We start from the raw sequence: 17,033 nt of genomic DNA, 5'->3' as shown, positions 1-17,033 counted from the left end.
TCATAGATGGGTCATGCTGTAGCAGGTGATAGTATTGGTTGTTTGAGAATTGTCGTAGACAATCCTCATCATAGGTAGTTGTTGACATGAGTACAATTGCTCCCCCTTTGTCTGGAGGTTTTATAATGATAGGCAGGTCTTCTGTTAAGTTCTTTACAATGTTATTTTCTCTATTTGTAATCTGTTAAAACTAGCCACCTAGTGTAACTGTCCTACTTCCTTCAGTACAGCCTTCTTAAAGGATATCATTGCCATGGTCGGTGTGAATTTAGATGGTTTTCGTAGGCCCAAGTCTTCTTGATCTGCGCTGGGTTTATCTTCAAAAAAGGCCCGTATGCGGATCTTGCAGAAAAATTGTTGTAGTTCGCTGTTAAGACGAAAGTTGTCTATTCGTGGGGTAGGCACGAAACCTAGTCCTTTCTCCAGTGCTGTCTCCTTCTCTTTAGTCAGGATGCGTGTTGATAGGTTCACTACTAGTTTATTGTTGCTTTGTGTCTCCTGAGTCGCATTTGTGACTCGGGTTGTTACCACTGTACCCTCTTCTTAGCTCCTCTTCTTTTGCCTCTGCCCCACCCTCTGTTGAGAAAAGGTGGTTGAGGAATAGGTTGTTGGTACATCAGGATCTGCGGTTGTAAAGCAATACGGTACCTATAGTGCTACATCGGGGGATGTGCTGGGAAAGCGCCTATGTGTTTTTTAGCCATTTTGTACAGCTGAGCTGAAAGTTTTTTGTTTTTTTTAAACGCTATGACATGGTCAGTGTTGGCCGCATCATAGCGCTTCTTTTACTGTGTTTCTCAAGTCTATATAAAAATATTGGAAAATCACAACTATATATATATATATATATATATATATATATATGTTTTCAACCCTCTTTTGCAAGAAGAATGGAGGCGCACTCACGGGTACTTTTCACGATGTTTTCCTTTTATTTTATCCTCATATCACGGGTCATCGCTTCAACCAACGCATTTCAGTCTCCTCCGAGACCTTGATCACGGCTGATATCTCGCACTTAGTTACAAAGTATATACTTTTTTCAAATACTCATCACGTGACTTCCTGTTACCTCACAGGTGGAATTGTGGGACATGTAGCTTTAATCTCTTGATCAGTTTGATCTCCTTGTAATCATCTCACAATCCTTTACATTTATCCTATATTTTTCATTTCTATAGAGCAGGTTTTGCCAATATAATGCGTTCTACATTTTTATAATGAACTATATGCAATTCTTTTCTTTTAGCCCTCCGGTGGGCATGCTTTCAGCCATATTCTGCTATTTCTGAAACTTTGCAAAAGAACATTCTCAATGTCTATCACTTGTTTCCATAATGTACTCTCTTTTATATATTTGGCAGCCCTTGCTCTATATTATCATTTTTCCTTTTTTATATAAAATCTTTGGTTCACATATCATAAACATCTGAATTACTCTCACCAGTAATAAAGTTAAAATCCAACCAAAGAAAAAAAGAGGGGGGGAAAGGGATATTAGTGCAAATAGGGGCAGTGAAAAAAAGAAAATCAAACAACAATAAAAAAAATAATATCTTATAGTTAACCCCATCACTCATGGAATAAATATTGTTACATTTTGTTGATCAGATTTTGCAATATCCATGGTATTGGATGAAGTCACTACAGAACCCAGAGAGTCCGCTTCCCTCCCGTCCGCTCAGCGGCCACCGAGATCATCTGCGGCGTACCCCAAGGCTCCTCGCTCAGCCCAACACTCTTCAATATCTACATGAGTCCCCTCGCCGCCATCGCACGCAAACACAACATCAACATCATCTCCTATGCCGACGACACCCAGCTGATACTCTCCCTCACCAAAGACCCAGCCACCGCCAAAACCAACCTCCAGGAAGGAATGAAAGACGTCGCAGAATGGATGAAGCTCAGTCGCCTGAAGCTGAACTCAGACAAGACAGAGGTCCTCATCCTCGGACAATCCCCATCCGCCTGGGACGACTCCTGGTGGCCCACAGCACTGGGCTCCGTGCCGACACCCTCGGACCATGCACGCAACCTGGGATTCATGCTGGACTCCTCCCTCACGATGACCAAGCAAGTCAACGCCGTCTCGTCCTCTTGCTTCAACACCCTGCGCATGCTCCGGAAATTCTTCAGATGGATCCCCACCGAAACCAGAAAGACCGTCACCCAGGCCCTCGTCACCAGCCGACTGGACTACGGAAACGCCCTATACGCAGGAACCACCGCCAAACTTCAGAAACGACTACAACGCATACAGAACGCCTCCACACGACATCCCTCGCCACAGCCACATATCCGCCCACCTGAGAAACCTGCACTGGCTCCCTGTCAGCAAGAGGATCACATTCAAGCTCCTCACCCACGCACACAAAGCGCTCCACGACATGGGCCCCGAATACCTCAACAACCGCCTCTCGTTCTACACTTCCACCCGCCAACTCCGCTCCGCCAGCCTCGCCCTCGCCACCGTCCCACGGATTCATAGAACCACCACCGGAGGAAGATCGTTCTCCTACCTGGCAGCCAAAACATGGAACTCCCTCCCCTCACACCTACGACTGACCCAGGATCATCTAACCTTCAGGAAACATCTCAAGACCTGGCTGTTCGAGCAGTAGAAGCACCCCCCTCCCTTCAGCGCCTTGAGACCCTCACGGGTGAGTAGCGCGCTCTATAAATGTTTTGATTGATTGATTCTTAGTTCATTTATAAATGAAATTTTGAAGGCTATTTACATAAGCGTAGCTTAGTCTTAATGTACATACATCTCCTCATCTCGATTCAAGCCATGTGGGACGTATGTTCTTAATGACAAAATCCAACGCGACTCACATTGTTGCAGTTTTTTTTCCCGGTTGCCACCTCGTACATGTTTTTCCACACTCTCCACTCCATAGAATTTTAAAGATTTCCAGTTGCTTTCATGTTTTTCCTCCATGTTTTGCAACCGCATTGCTTCTGGCCTTATTCACGGTTGCCCGAACATGTTCCAGGATTCTTTTTTTTACTTCACAAATTGTGCTCCCCACATATCTTAAGGAACATGTGCATTCAATGATGTATACAACATACTGGGTTTTACAATTTATTAATTGTCGGATGTGCCACACTTTCCAATTTATTCCAACAACTTCCTTTGTGTTTTTTGCGATCTGGCACACTTTGCAGTTTGAACATTTGAAGAAACCTGTAGCTTTTAACCAATGTTTCTTTTTTTTTTCTCCAAGTAACGACTCTGCACCAATTTGTCTTTTAAATTTCCAGCTCTTTTGTACGTTACATTCGGATGTTCTCCCAGGATATCTGCCACTGTTTGGTCCAATTTCAGGATTGGACAAGGCTGAGTTGGGATGGTTTGACAAAAACTGTTCATTGGCCAACAGAAAGCTGAGGGCGGCCTTGAGCAGTAACCCTTTGAATCGGTCTAACATAGCCCAACTTAGGAAAGAATATACTAAAACCTTGGAAACCAGGAAAAAGGAGATCCGGGAGGACGCGTGGGAAGAACTTTCTTCCGTTGACGTCCTTCGTAATAGTGCAAAGTTCTGGTCCGTTGTTAATAAACCTTTTTTTCGTGATCCCTGCAATAACCAATTAGATTGCGGTATTGGGGTACACCAGTGGTACTCTCACTTCAAGTCAGTCTACGAAGTGGGTATGAATAGTGGTTCGAATTCCCCCCTTCCCACTGTGAAACAATATACTTTATTGGTAACCAAGGGCGAGGTGGTCGAGGCCATCGGCAAGATGACGAGCAACAAGGCTCCAGGACCCGATGGCGTCCCATCGGACCTTTTTAAATCAGATATTGAGACCTGGTCCACAGTTTTAACGAATATTTTTAACAGGGTCTGTGTCGCAGGCATTCCGGACACGTGGTCCGAGTCTGTGATCATACCTATTTTTAAAAAGGGTAATAGAGGGGACCCTTGTTGTTACCGCCCTATCTCCCTTATTGACTCCGCAGTAAAAGTCCTGGGGCGAGTAGTCTTGGGCAAAATAACAGAATGGTTGGAGGATACCAACACCCTTTCGTGCCTACAATATGGGTTTCGAAAGGGTCGGGGCACCATAGACCAAAGCCTGAATCTTTACCTTTTAATAGGTAAATATACCATAGCTAAGAAAGGGATGTTATATTTTGCCTTTATGGACTTATCCTCGGCCTTCGACCGAGTGAATCGGTCGAAATTGTGGGAACTTCTTCTCAAGCATGGAGTAGATGAAAACCTTGTCTATTTCTTAGCAGATCTTCATAGAGATCTTTCTGCTACTGTTAGATTCGACCGTTTGGGCAACTGTACTGGCAAGATCGGAATCTCTAATGGTGTTACGCAGGGCTGTATCCTAGCTCCCCTGCTTTTTACACTTTATATTAACGACCTAGCCACTGCCTTAACTGAGACATGTAAGGATATTCCTAGGGCAGGGAAGTACCACATTCCTGCATTATTATATGCAGACGATGCTGCACTGTTAGCGCGTACGGCAGTAGGGCTTCAAAGTCTTTTAGATACATTTGCTGATTTTATGAAAAGACTTGATTTAAGTGTGAATTTCACCAAATCTCATGTTATGACTGTAGGTTGTAAACCCAAGAAAACCAAGACTATGCTTTGTGAGGGCCATGTCTTATCTAGAATCACCAGTTTTCCATACTTGGGGGTCATTTTTGATGATAAGTCATCATGGGTCCCTCAATTAGCTGCAAAACGAAATGCCTTTGCCAGATCAATCATAGGTGTGTTGGACTTTGCTCGCAAACTGGGGGTGAAACCCATGCAAGCTATATTGAATATTTATGCAGCTAAATGTATCTCTATAGCCATGTATGGTGCGGACCTGTGGGGATTTAAAAATGTAAAGGAACTTCAGGTGGTAGAGGACAAGTTCCTTAAATCTATTCTATCACTTCCCCAGGCAACCTCCGGTTATATTGTCCATCAAGAATGTGGGGTTGGTTATTTAACTGACCGGTTAGCATTAGCCCCCCTATTAAAATGGTTATCAATCTGGCAAAATCCGGAACTTGAGTTAAATCGTGAAATTATGAAAGATTGTTTATCGCTCGAGTTCGGAAAGGCTATTGCTTGGTTGCGCTATGTTAAGAACCTAAGTGACGAAATAGGTCGCCCAGACATATTTGATAACCCTAACAATTTATCAAAGGGAGACATAGAATGGGTAAAAGATACACATAAGCATAGAACAACCTTAGCTAGAGAAGAAAAGGAGTTAACAAAACCTACAGTAAAGGCCCATCAGTTATTAATAACTACAGGCAGCATAGAACCCTACTTGACCATAGTGAATAACATGAATCATCGCTTTTTATTGACCAGGTTTAGACTGAACAAATACCATCTTTTGCTTACTGATTCTGTTGGTTGGATGAAGGACAGGGACTTGGAGATCTGTTCTTGTGACAGATTCTCCCTTAAGGATACTGCTCACTTTCTCTTTTTTTGTAAACATTTGTCCCCTCTCCGTAAAAAGTTCATCATCCCACTTATTAAGAACAAAGGATTTAGACAAGTCAAACCTGCTCTTTTGTATCTCCAGCTGCTAGGTAATACTTGGGAGATTTTTAACATAGCAAATTTTTTGGCTATTGCGATGAGATTAAGGAAAAAAATCAAGTGAACATAGTGTTGTTTATAATTAATTGTGAATTTTGATAATTTGACCAAGTCTTATTTTTAGTATTGTTTTAAAACCATTTGTAAATGCTTATTTTAAATGTTATTTATTGTATATATATGTGATGTTGTGCACTTTTATGGTCCTTGATACGAGCCGAATAAAGTAATTTTGACTGACTGACTGACTCTGCACCAATTTGTCTTTTAAATTTCCAGCTCTTTTGTACGTTACATTCGGATGTTCTCCCAGGATATCTGCCACTGTTTGGTCCAATTTCAGGATTTTCCAATTCTTTTTTAATATTTTAGTCAATTGACTTGCTCCCTGTGAATAGGTTGTAATGAACCTAATTTTCTGTGCTTCAATTGCTTGAGGTTTTACCTTTATTATTTCTTCTCTTTGTTTTTCCTCTGATTTTTGCAAACCTTTCTCAATTATTTTCGCAGCATATCCTCTTCATTAAAAATTCCCCCGTTATAGTTACTTCAGATAACTATAACTCGCGCACCCGCAATCCACTGCTGATGATGTCACATATTACATCACTGATGATATGGTCAGTGGCATCACTCATGACATCATCCTTGTGATAGAGTGGCGGTCGCGAGAGTTATAGTCATCTGAACTAACTATAACGGGGGAATTTCAATGGTTTTTTACGAGTGAAATGTCCAGCTAACTATAAAGTGTGAAACCTATGGTGTTTAAAGTGAATTTGCAAGGTTTTTTAAATGCTAATTCCTAACTATAACGTGTGTGAAACCTATGGTTTTTTAAGTGAATTTGTAAGGTTTTTTGAATGCTAAGTTATGTATGTTTTATTATATTTTTTATATATTTAGTTTACAATAAGCTGCTTATGTATATAGTTAAAGATTGACTGTATCCTGTAATATGGAATGGCTCGTTTAATTTTTTTTTTTTTTTAAGGTTTTTTACTGTGCGCGCACGGTGCGTGCACCCCGCGATTTTTGGGAAAAAAAATAAAATGTTTTTTTCACCCTTCGGGGTCCTTCAGGGACCCCCTGACAAAGGCTAGGGGGTCAGGAACTCTATACCCTGCCCCCTTTTCACGTTCTCCACCTTTCTTTTTCACTGTCACACACAAAACACACAAAATGGCGGCCGACACTTCCTGATTTCGACCAATTCGAATGTTTATCTGACATGTAACCACCAATCAGAATTACGCTCGCGCACGTTATGGTGCGCGCAACGGTGCGCGCTTATAGATATTTATGTGCTTTTAAATGCAATTTTCTCAGGAACTACTGAACAGATTGACACCATATATGCAAAAGGCACATGCCTGACCTGAGGACTACCTCTTTGCCAAATTTCAAGTAATTCTGTTCAGCCGTTCGGGCTGTACCTTCGACTAAAGGTCCTATGGGAAAATGCATGGGGAAAACGCGTTTTGGGACCCCCCTTTTTTCTCAGCCCCCGCTTGACGAATCACCCTGAGACTTTCAGGGTAGGAGCTGAGCGGAGCGCCCCATTAGTTTTGAAAATTTCGCGAGGATTCGTCAACCGGCGCCAAAGTTATTCAAAATAGAATTTTCAGATTTTCTATGGAAACACGGTCCTAACTATAAACTGGCGACCGCCAGTAGATTGATTATATATATATAAATATATATATATATATAAACAAACTTCTCTCTCGCTTCTCCCTCAATCCTGGGGTTCGTCGCAACAAAGGAAAGCACGACACCACAGAGAACACTGGATTAGTGTTTATTCAGCAAACATCAGGAACACACACAAAAGGACGGTCGACGCGTTTCGGCACTCAGCCTTCCACTGGACCATAGAGTCCTAATGTCCAGAGTGTCTTTTAAAGAAACCATTTACAAAAAATAGTAGAAAGTGAAAACATACTGGACGTAAATTACATCGTCGATCAAGGTATGTTATTTAAAGGTAAATAAAAGTTTTAGATCAAAGAGAACCACAATAATTCATCCTCCATGGTAATTGCTGATAAATTAAATAATTTTTAAGGATTATTGCAATTAATATCAGATAATTTGGAATTAGAGATAAATCACAATCGCGGTAAAGTACCTTATATATATATCTCCTTAATGGTAGCACTGACTTTTAAAATAGGTGGTAAATGAGTTACATTGGTATTAGCACCCTGCAATGCCACATATATTGCCATTCAAAGATCAGAAGCTGTGCAACTTTGTCTCCAGCAGTTTGTAGGAAGTGAGCCGCCTCATTCCAGGCAGACAGTGACATATTCAACAAGCATTGGTATAGCCAATAGGTCTCGCCTTTGGAACCTTATAAGTGTTTAGTTATCCAGCACAATATCCTTGGTGCAACAACATCAAGTGTTGCATGGCTAAACACTTATAAGGTCCCAAAGGCGAGACCTATTGGCTATTCCAATGTTTGTCCTGTTTAGCTACCAGTCCGAATTAGATCGGTAGCTAAACAGGAAAAAGCACCTGTATAATTTTGTAGGTGTGTGCATGTTGGCGCGTGTGCCTACAAAATGACGAAGGTAGCCATGTCAAAAAAAAATTATTCTTTAGCCATGTCGCACCTTGGTGTCAATAGGCACTTTAGGAGGCTATCAACTTTGCTAGATGCTGGAATGTTGAGGGCGTTCTGGGGGCTGATGGGAGGGGGAATATTTTATAGGCATGGCAACTAGAATTATGCGATTCTGAAGACGCAACGTTTTCCAAATGAGTAATAAACAATGGAGCCTCTGCCTGCTGTGCTGAGAGTCCAACTACTCCACACAGGCCTCTGTCATAGCGTATATACGGTACTGTGTCAGGTCTGGGCTTGGATGTAGACCTGCCACGCCTATACTACGAGCAGGTGTAACCGTGCACAGTGCATACAACGGGGCACAGTTTCAGTCCTTCTTCCCTTTGTGTTCTATGCATGAGCAAAGGCCCTAGCATCACATATGACATTCACAAACACATCAATGATGACATCACTGATTACTTCAAATAAATCTTCTGGTAGATCTGTGTATCCAAACAAAGCATATGACGCCAGCACATGCAGTCAGTCCGTCCGTCCAAGTACTGTTCGGTAGTGAGTAACTGCAGTTCTTTTATATGAAACGGCGAGTACCTGCAATTCTGAGCACTACTGCAATACATTTATAATGCATCAATGACCCCCGCCCGGTTTCTCGCTGGAGTGGCACCAGGGTGTGCGTTCTTTACCCCTTTACCTGCTACAAACAGCCTTGAAGGGGCCATGGTCGAATCGAAATAAAATATATCCATGTACGCTACGGCACATTATCTTTGAAACCCGACTCTCGGTTGGACACAGTGAGTCATCCACAGTCTGCCCAAGGGTTACTTGGGGCGCGCGCTAATCCAAGGGCTTTTCAGCAGAAGTGTGAGAGGGTGTCACAGAAACTTTCCCAAAAAGCACATAAAAGAGCCCGAGCCAAACAGCTGCCGCGCAGATAATAGATCGGAACTCATTGAGCACAAAGACAGGGCGGCGGGACAAGCCGGAACCGGACCCAGGCACTTGGGCATCACCATCGCCTCTCTGCAGAGAGGGGCGGCGAACGGTCACAAACTTCAGAGCGCACCTCGGTATGCATGGATTTTCATTGAGGCACACCTGTTAACATCAAAGTATGATAACAAAACAAAGACGCATTTAGATGACGTCACCTCAAGCATTACATCACACAGACCACCACTTATGACATCACTAATAACATTACCAGTCACGGTATGAGTATCTGAGATGCGAACGAGGTGGGTTTCAATGTTGGAGGTAGTATAAAGTGAGGAGGAGGTTTTATCTCACAGGGGAATGTGTTAATTCCTAGCCAGAATAAACTAGCGCCCGCCGCGAAAGTGAAAGCAAATTTGTGACGCGGCGGAGCGTGGCGCGCGCGCTTGGCGGGGGAGTGCATTACAGGCAGGGGAGTGGACCCTTTGAAGTTTGATGCCGAGGGCGCCAGTGGGCTGAAGCGCTTCCCCAAACGGATTGCATGGCGGCACGATGCACGTGATTGTGCACGTGGTCGCCATGCAAACCGCATTTGGGAGCACTTTTGGGAGCCCCTTACTAGAGTCTCGCATAGCGATTGCTACGCCCTTACTAGAGTTTCGCATAGCGATTGCTACGCAATAGCTAGGCGAGACCTAAAAAACAGGTGGGGCTGTATTTTAAAAGTCGTAAAACCTGGCCTTCACTCGCTAGTTACAGTGGTTCTACATGTGAGCATGTTGCACAACAGAGCTATCTCTCGGACTGCACATACAGATCTCAGAGAGCAGATCTACCTCTAGTTACGTTTCTCACTGATGTCTACAATACTTTTTACCTTTTTGGGGATTGTTTTACAGTGTAGAAGGCATTGTTATTGCTTTTGTCCAGGTGCAACCCTGTTGACTTTGCCACTGTTTGTTACTGTGCACCTGATTTCACGCGCACTGACAAGAAAATGAAAACTGATTTGACACTTGTCTGAATTTAGGTGTGAACTGTGCATGTTTTTGTAAAATACCCACATACGTTGAGATGGAGTCAAGGGCTTAAGAAATCTTGATACTTGCACTAAATGCTACTTAAAACAATGACCACCTGTGTTTCTGTAGCACGTGCTACTGCAATTGTTAACATTTCCTAGCTCTTTAACCGTTACTCGGCTCAACGATAATCAATTATCCACCTCAGAATGATGAAAAGATGAGTCAGCCCGGCCAGGATTCCATCTTCTACAAATAGGCAATAGATGCATTTATGCCCTAAGAGCCTTAATCGCTTTGCTATCTTGTGTACATAAATTGTAGATGAGGAAAATCTGTCAATCGATATTCCTAATAAACATTTGTTTTGCTTGCAAGACAATGTGTGACAGTAGGCGAGTGTGCACAGAAGTAACGGGTAGGATGGGCAGGGTGGGAGTGTAAACAGAGAGCATGCTGGGGACGCCAAGCCATGTGCGCACTCAAGGTTACATTACAGCAGCTGGCTTCACACAAAGGTGGAGCTCCAGGGCCAGTTTGCAAATACATCTCGATCATGAACTCAGGGAAACTGTAGATAAGAGCGGCCATGAGATGTCATACTGGCCATCAACAGAGGCATGTGTGTGCATAGGTGTCCCAGCGGGCAGACTTTATTACTGCATGTATGGGGAGACTGGCAGGACCCCCGAGTCTACATTTGGTTGCCTAAAATGATCCAAAGTGCCAGCAGGTTCTAGTGAAAACGGTGCCTTTAAATTCACTATATTAACTTTGTAATAAAAGTAGCAATGCGTAGAACTTAATATTTTAAGTGCAGTCAACCAAGATTATCCGCATCAATGAGTCCTTACTCAGGCCTGTTTTGCTTTCCATAATCAGACATTTCATGCCAGATAAATGTTGGAAACAAACTGTGTGCACTATATTTAGGACAAATTCAATACTGCTTTATGCAATTATCTATGTTTTTCCGTTTAGTTTCCGGGTCGAGTTGGCGCGATACAAAAACGGTAATAAGTGCAAGCAGTAGCACCTCAATCGCAGCAGAGTGGAGGTACAGTAAGAGAAATCAATCTGTACTTGGTCCATGCTCCAAACACAAGAAAGGAAGTGACGCAGTAAGTGATCCCTTGTACGCACTGCCGTTAGAGATGGCAGCAAAGAAGAGCGATAATGATGCCCACCAAAGGCAAGTAATGGATGGGCTAAAAGCCACTTTTTTATTTTTTATTAAACACAATAGATCGTCAAGCAACAGCAGCGCACCTGTGGTGCCTGCATACTCGACATAAAAAGAATGTAGCAGTGTGTTAGGAAGTTGTGTGCACGGTGCAGCAGAAGGGAATCCAGAGGACAAGAGATCCTGCTGGGGTCCCATAACTATTCTGATGGGACTCCTCCAGGGGGGCCGGTGTGATCAGGCAGCTGTTTTCAACAGCGCCTGCTTGAGTTAAGTGCATTGTATTTATATGCTAATGCACCTTTACCATTATTTTTGCCTGGCTCTACCTGTTTGCTTGAAAGAACTTGACAAGGTGTAAAGGGCCAGATGTACGACCCTATTTTGCAAGCGCAAAAGGGTTTGCGAGCTGATTGCGCATGCAAAATGGCCATGTACTAACCCTATTTAGTGAGTAACAATTAATTTGCGACTCGCTAAATAGTAATAGCGAATCGCTATCAGCAAGGGGTGTTCCGAGGGCGTCACTTCCTAGTAGCAAGTTTGAGCCCTATGTATGACTGTTTTGCAACCACAATTGCGGTCGCAAAACAGTTACAGTTTACCACCCTTCTCAGAAGGGTGGAAAAGCGCTCGCAAAATGGAAGGGGTCCCCAGGGGACCCCTTCCCCTTTGTGAATGCAGGGGAAAATATTTTTTAGGGGCAGGCAGTGGTCCCAGGGACCACTACCTGTCCTTAAAAAATGAAACAAAAAAGTTTAAGGAAAACGTGCTGCATTTTTTTTAAAAACTGCTTTATTTAAAAGCAGTCCCAGACATGGAGGTCTGCTGTGCCCAGCAGGCCACCATACCTGGGAGGGCCAGCCATTCGCAAAGGGGTCGCAAATTGCGAGTGCCTCATTAATATTCATGAGGCACGCAATTTGTGATCCCATTGGGAATCGCAAACAGTGTCTGAGACACTGTTGTACATTGTGATTTGAGATTCACAATTGGCGAGTCGCAAATCACAATGGTCGTACATCTGGCCCCAAGTGCATTAGCATCTCAACAGGCTGCAGGGGAGATAAACAGGTCTATTGGTCTACAGGGCAATCAGGCAGGTCAGTCTATGGGGCATTTTTGTGGCTGTTTGTGGCCTTTTTAAAGGTCTGATGGATCGGTTTTTACTAGTGATTTCCCCGATATTATCACAAGCACTGCCCATAGCGAGCACAAATGCATAGTATCTCATACTTTGTAAAACACGTATACATGATGTCTTTACAAGTTCAAAACTCCTTGGGGAAAGGATGTGGCCTCGTGGCTAGAGGGGTCGACCTCAAAGCTGGGGAACTGGGTTCAAGTCTCTACAGCGACGCTCAAAATCCTGTCATTTTGGCCAAATCACTTAATCTCCCCATGCCTAACAAAATGAATGAGTCCGTCTGTAACGCAACTGGTGCTCATGTAAAGCGTTCAGATACCTTCAAATCAAGTTCCCTCTATATAAAAAATTGAAAATAAACTGCTCTGATTTACAAATGTGGGCCACTTTTTTAGCTCTTGTTCGCTAATGGGGCCACTTCCTGCACAGTGCAAATCTAAAGACGCATGTATGGCTACAGTAACAAGTATTGGTAATGTCAATAGGTTTCACCTATGGGAGATCTAATAGCTTTGTCAATGTTTTATTAGACATTTTGCACAGCAGTGCGGGCTTAAAAGTACAGGAAAAAAGTACTTTGACGCGACCAGCATTGACCGTGTCATAGCTTTTTTTTCTTCTTCAAGTTAGGTTGCGCAACAGCCCAGGCTGCTGTGGAATATGTCTAAAAAAGCATTGCCAAATCGCACTCGGTGCGAGTGCTATTTGGCCAGATTTTCATTTTTTGTGGTGGATGGGAGGTTGAAGGGGCATGGGGAATTGTGGGGAAGCAACATAACAGAGAGTGCAAGGAGAGTGCGGGGGGCAAGCAGGGGGTGCGGGCTCACTTGCATAGTGATTTGTCACTTCTTCAATGCATGTGGTCTTGGCTCTAGTGCACAGAGAACCTTCATTGCCACTAACCGGAAAAAAATTAGAGGGAACAATGCTGGTCACCTGAAACTAAATCCGTTTGGTTCTCAAGAAAAACATGGTTTGCTTCAGACTTCTAGCCTGAATAGTGGGTCCGTTATCTTCCTCAATTCGAGCTATCTTCTCAGGTAACATTCATTAGCGGGCTTTACAAAGATTGAACACTATTCATTTTAAAAGAGAACTCTCACACAGATTTGTTCTCTTTGGACTAAGTCGCTTCTAGAACTCTAATGGTGGGTAGATCATTTGGGATGGAAGAGCTATCTTTGCTTCCATCCCATGTCTTGGCTGGAGGGCAAGATAATGTGCAATCTCAGCTGGAGGTACATGGCCAAATCAGGAGTCATCTCTGCATATAAATTGCTTAGAGATACTTGTTGGTTCCATTGCAATTCAAACTTTCGCAAAAACAAAATATATATAGCGTGCAGTTTTAATGAGGACCATGTGGGGGGGGGGGGACAAAGTCCAAATCTCTAGCGGAACTTTTGAAAGGACTGTGTGAGTTCTGCATTCATAGAAGAATTTCAGTCAGGCAGAATATTTACCAAAGAAAAACTCAATACAGCATCTCCAGGATTCCAGTGACTGGAGACTACTGGAGACTATACCCTATTATTCTCAGAAAATGTTCTTGTCATTGGGGTCCCTTTTCTGTAGATTTGTTTGCATACAGATTCAACACTCACCTTCCACTCTTTTACAATTGAAGACCAGATGCATTAGCTACTGCTACAGATGCTTTTCTTCAAACCTGGCACCAGGGCCTAAAATATGTGTTTCCTTATTATAACCAGGGTACTAGCACAGGCACACTGTCAACAGGAGTATATAGTGTTAGGGAATTCAATTTGGCACGCCCAGATCTGGTTTCTAACTGTACTACAGTTTCCGGCCAACATCTCAGTTCTGGCTCCTTTGTTTCCAAGCCTGCTAGGCAATCCAGAAGGTATCTATCACAATCTCATCCTCAACCAATTCCAAAGCCAAAAAGCTTGGAAGATTTCAGGACAACCTGGAGAACCCCACGCATTTCATCAGATGCTGCAGAATACACAAAAAAATTCCTGGGCCCTGGGTTTCATGAGAGCTTACAAATCTGCGTGGTCCTTTTGGTCTAGTTGGTGTCTGGGATGAAGTTCAAATCCTGTTCCATCTGATGTAACAATGATAATGTCCTTGATATTTACAAATCAAGATAAGGCTTACGGGACTGTTAATAGCAACAGGTCAGCAATCTCAGCAAACCATCTTTGAGTGGATAGGAAACCAGCTGAAGAACATCCGCTGTTTGTCATCTATTAAAAGGGAGTAACATTTTTAAACCCACCTGTTCCAAAATATGTATTGTTGCTGGATGTCAAGATCGTTCTTGATTTGTTTCTGAACTGGGATGTTAATTGTGCATTGTTCTTGAAAACGTTATCCGCAACAATCACTGTGCTTTTCTGTCTGGTTTCTATCAAACACCTTTCTGATGTCCGTGCTCTTGACATCTTCTACAGACAATATATTCCTGCAGGAGTTCATTGTTCTCTTTCTAGAAAAACCAACCCAGGTTTAAGCTCCATTTATATCCTTAGTTCCCTAATCAACCAAAGATGTGCAAGGGTTCTTGTTTGAAATGGTATGAACAAAAAGACTGTTCCTCTAAGTCACAGCTTTCCAATCTTTTCATGTTGGTGACACACTTTTTGGAGATGCATCATTTTGGGACACAGTAAGGCAGTGTAGCGAGCGAGCGTAGCAAGCGACCCCGAACCACTTAAGAGGGGTGTTCGGGGGGGGGGGGGGGGGAGGGGGCGCGGTTCTCCTCCCAGAAGAAACTTTTGAAATAAAAGTGGGCAAATGGTGCATTTTCAAGCAAATTTGAGACCATGGGGTTGAACACAGGCCCCTGCAACGGATGCCTTTGTCCACTGAGCCACCAGACCCCGCATACACACATCTCTCTCTCTCTCTGTCTCCCTCCCTCTCTCTATCTCTTCCTCCCTCTGTCTGTCTCCCTCCCTCTCTCTCTCTCTCTCTCCCTCTCTCTCTCACTCACTCTGTCTCCCTCTCTCTCTCTGCCTCCCTCTGTCTCCCTCCCTCCCTCTGTCTACCTCTGTCTCCCTCCCTCTGTCGCCCTGTCTCCCGCTCTCTGTCTCCCTCTGTTTCTGTCCCTCTGTCTCCCTCCCTGTCTCCGTCCTTCTGTCTCCCTCCCTCCGTCTCTCTCCCTCTTGCTCTCCCTCTGTCTCCCTCTGTCACTCTCCCTCTGTCTGTCTCCCTCTGTCTTCCTCTCTCTGTCTCCCTCCACCTCTCTCTGTCTCCCACGGTTTCCCTCTCCCTCTGTCTCCGTCTGTCTTCCTCTGTCTGTCTCCCGTCCTCTGTCTCCCTCCCTCCCTCTGTCTGTCTCCCTCCCTCTGTCGCCTCCCTCCCTCTGTCTGTCGCCCTCTGTCTCTCTCTCTGCCTACCTCTGTCTCCGTCTCCCTCCCTGTCTCCCTCCCTCTCTCTGTCTCCCTCTCTCTCTCTCTGTCCCTCTCCGTCTCCCTCTCTCTGTCTATCTCAATCTCTGCCTCTATCTGTCTGTCCCTGTATGTCGCGGTCTCCCTCCCGCTGTTTCCCTCTCTCTGTCTGCCCCTGCCTCTATTTGTCTGTCTGTCCCTGTCTCTATCTCTTTCCCTCCCGCTCTCTCTCTGTCTCCCCTCCTCTCTCTGTCTCCCTCCCTCTTGTCTGTCACCCTCCCTCTGTCTGCATCCCTCTGTCTCCGTCCCTCTGTCTCCCACGTTTTCCCCCTCCCTCTGTCTTTCTCCCTCCCTCTGTCTTTCTCCCTCCCTCTGTCTTTCTCCCTCCCTCTGTCTGTCTCCCTCCCTCTGTCTGTCTGTCTCCTCCCTCCCTCTGTCTGTCTCCCTCCTCCCTCTTGCTGTCTCTCTGTCGCTCGCCCTCTGTCTCCGTCCCTCTGTCTCCATCCCTCTGTCTCCCTCCCTCTCTCTCTCCCTCCTTCTGCCTTCCTCTGTCTTCCTCCCTCTGTCTTTCACCCTCTGTCACCTCACCCCAGCTTTCCAGGCACACACACAGCCTCACCCGAGTACTTCGCAGGTCTTTAAAAGACCACTTACTGGGAGACGTTATGCAATAGATGAGGCATAGTGAGAACAAAGCTTTCAAAGGAATGCCTCCTAATTAGCAGCAGTTATGTGCAAAGTGCCCATTAATACCAGTGTCATTCCGCGACACACCCATTTGCAGGCAACACAGTACTGTGTCGGGACACACAGTTTGGAAAGCTCTGCTCTAAGTAGTCTACCTCCACTCAATTAATTAAATTTAAAAAATAAACGTATAACTTGTTACTTCTAATACGCCAGCTTATTGGGTAAAATTAATTATGTCCTTAGCCAGAACCGCCATTTCAATTTCAGCGCTCATTCTGCTCAAGGAGCAAATGCTTCCAAAAGCTTTTAGTTCAAGAATGTACGACATTCTTAGATAAGCACATTGGTCTAATAATTCCATTTTTTTTTTTACCTTTTATTGCTAACTAGTATTAAATGTTCTAGATATGTTTTAAACAACCATAATATGAGATTCAGTATCGTCATACAATGTACTGGGATATGGCCAGAGTAATTACCAGTGGCTGAGATTAACTCAATAATTAGGTCCATCACTTTTTTTGCAAACT

The 17,033-nt window shown here is 44.0% G+C and overlaps 1 protein-coding gene across 1 annotated transcript in view; it reads right to left on the bottom strand.

Annotated features, from left to right (window-relative positions):
• The window catches only part of LOC146821533 (uncharacterized), a 341,213-nt gene that overhangs the window by 322,517 nt on the left and 1,663 nt on the right, over positions 1-17,033 (bottom strand). The window lies entirely within an intron of this gene.

Source organism: Triturus cristatus, chromosome 6, assembly GCF_964204655.1.
Source record: "Triturus cristatus chromosome 6, aTriCri1.1, whole genome shotgun sequence".
NCBI classification, from domain to species: domain Eukaryota; kingdom Metazoa; phylum Chordata; class Amphibia; order Caudata; family Salamandridae; genus Triturus; species Triturus cristatus.
Note: the sequence above shows the minus strand (reverse complement) of the source record. Positions and strands in the feature narration are given on the sequence as shown.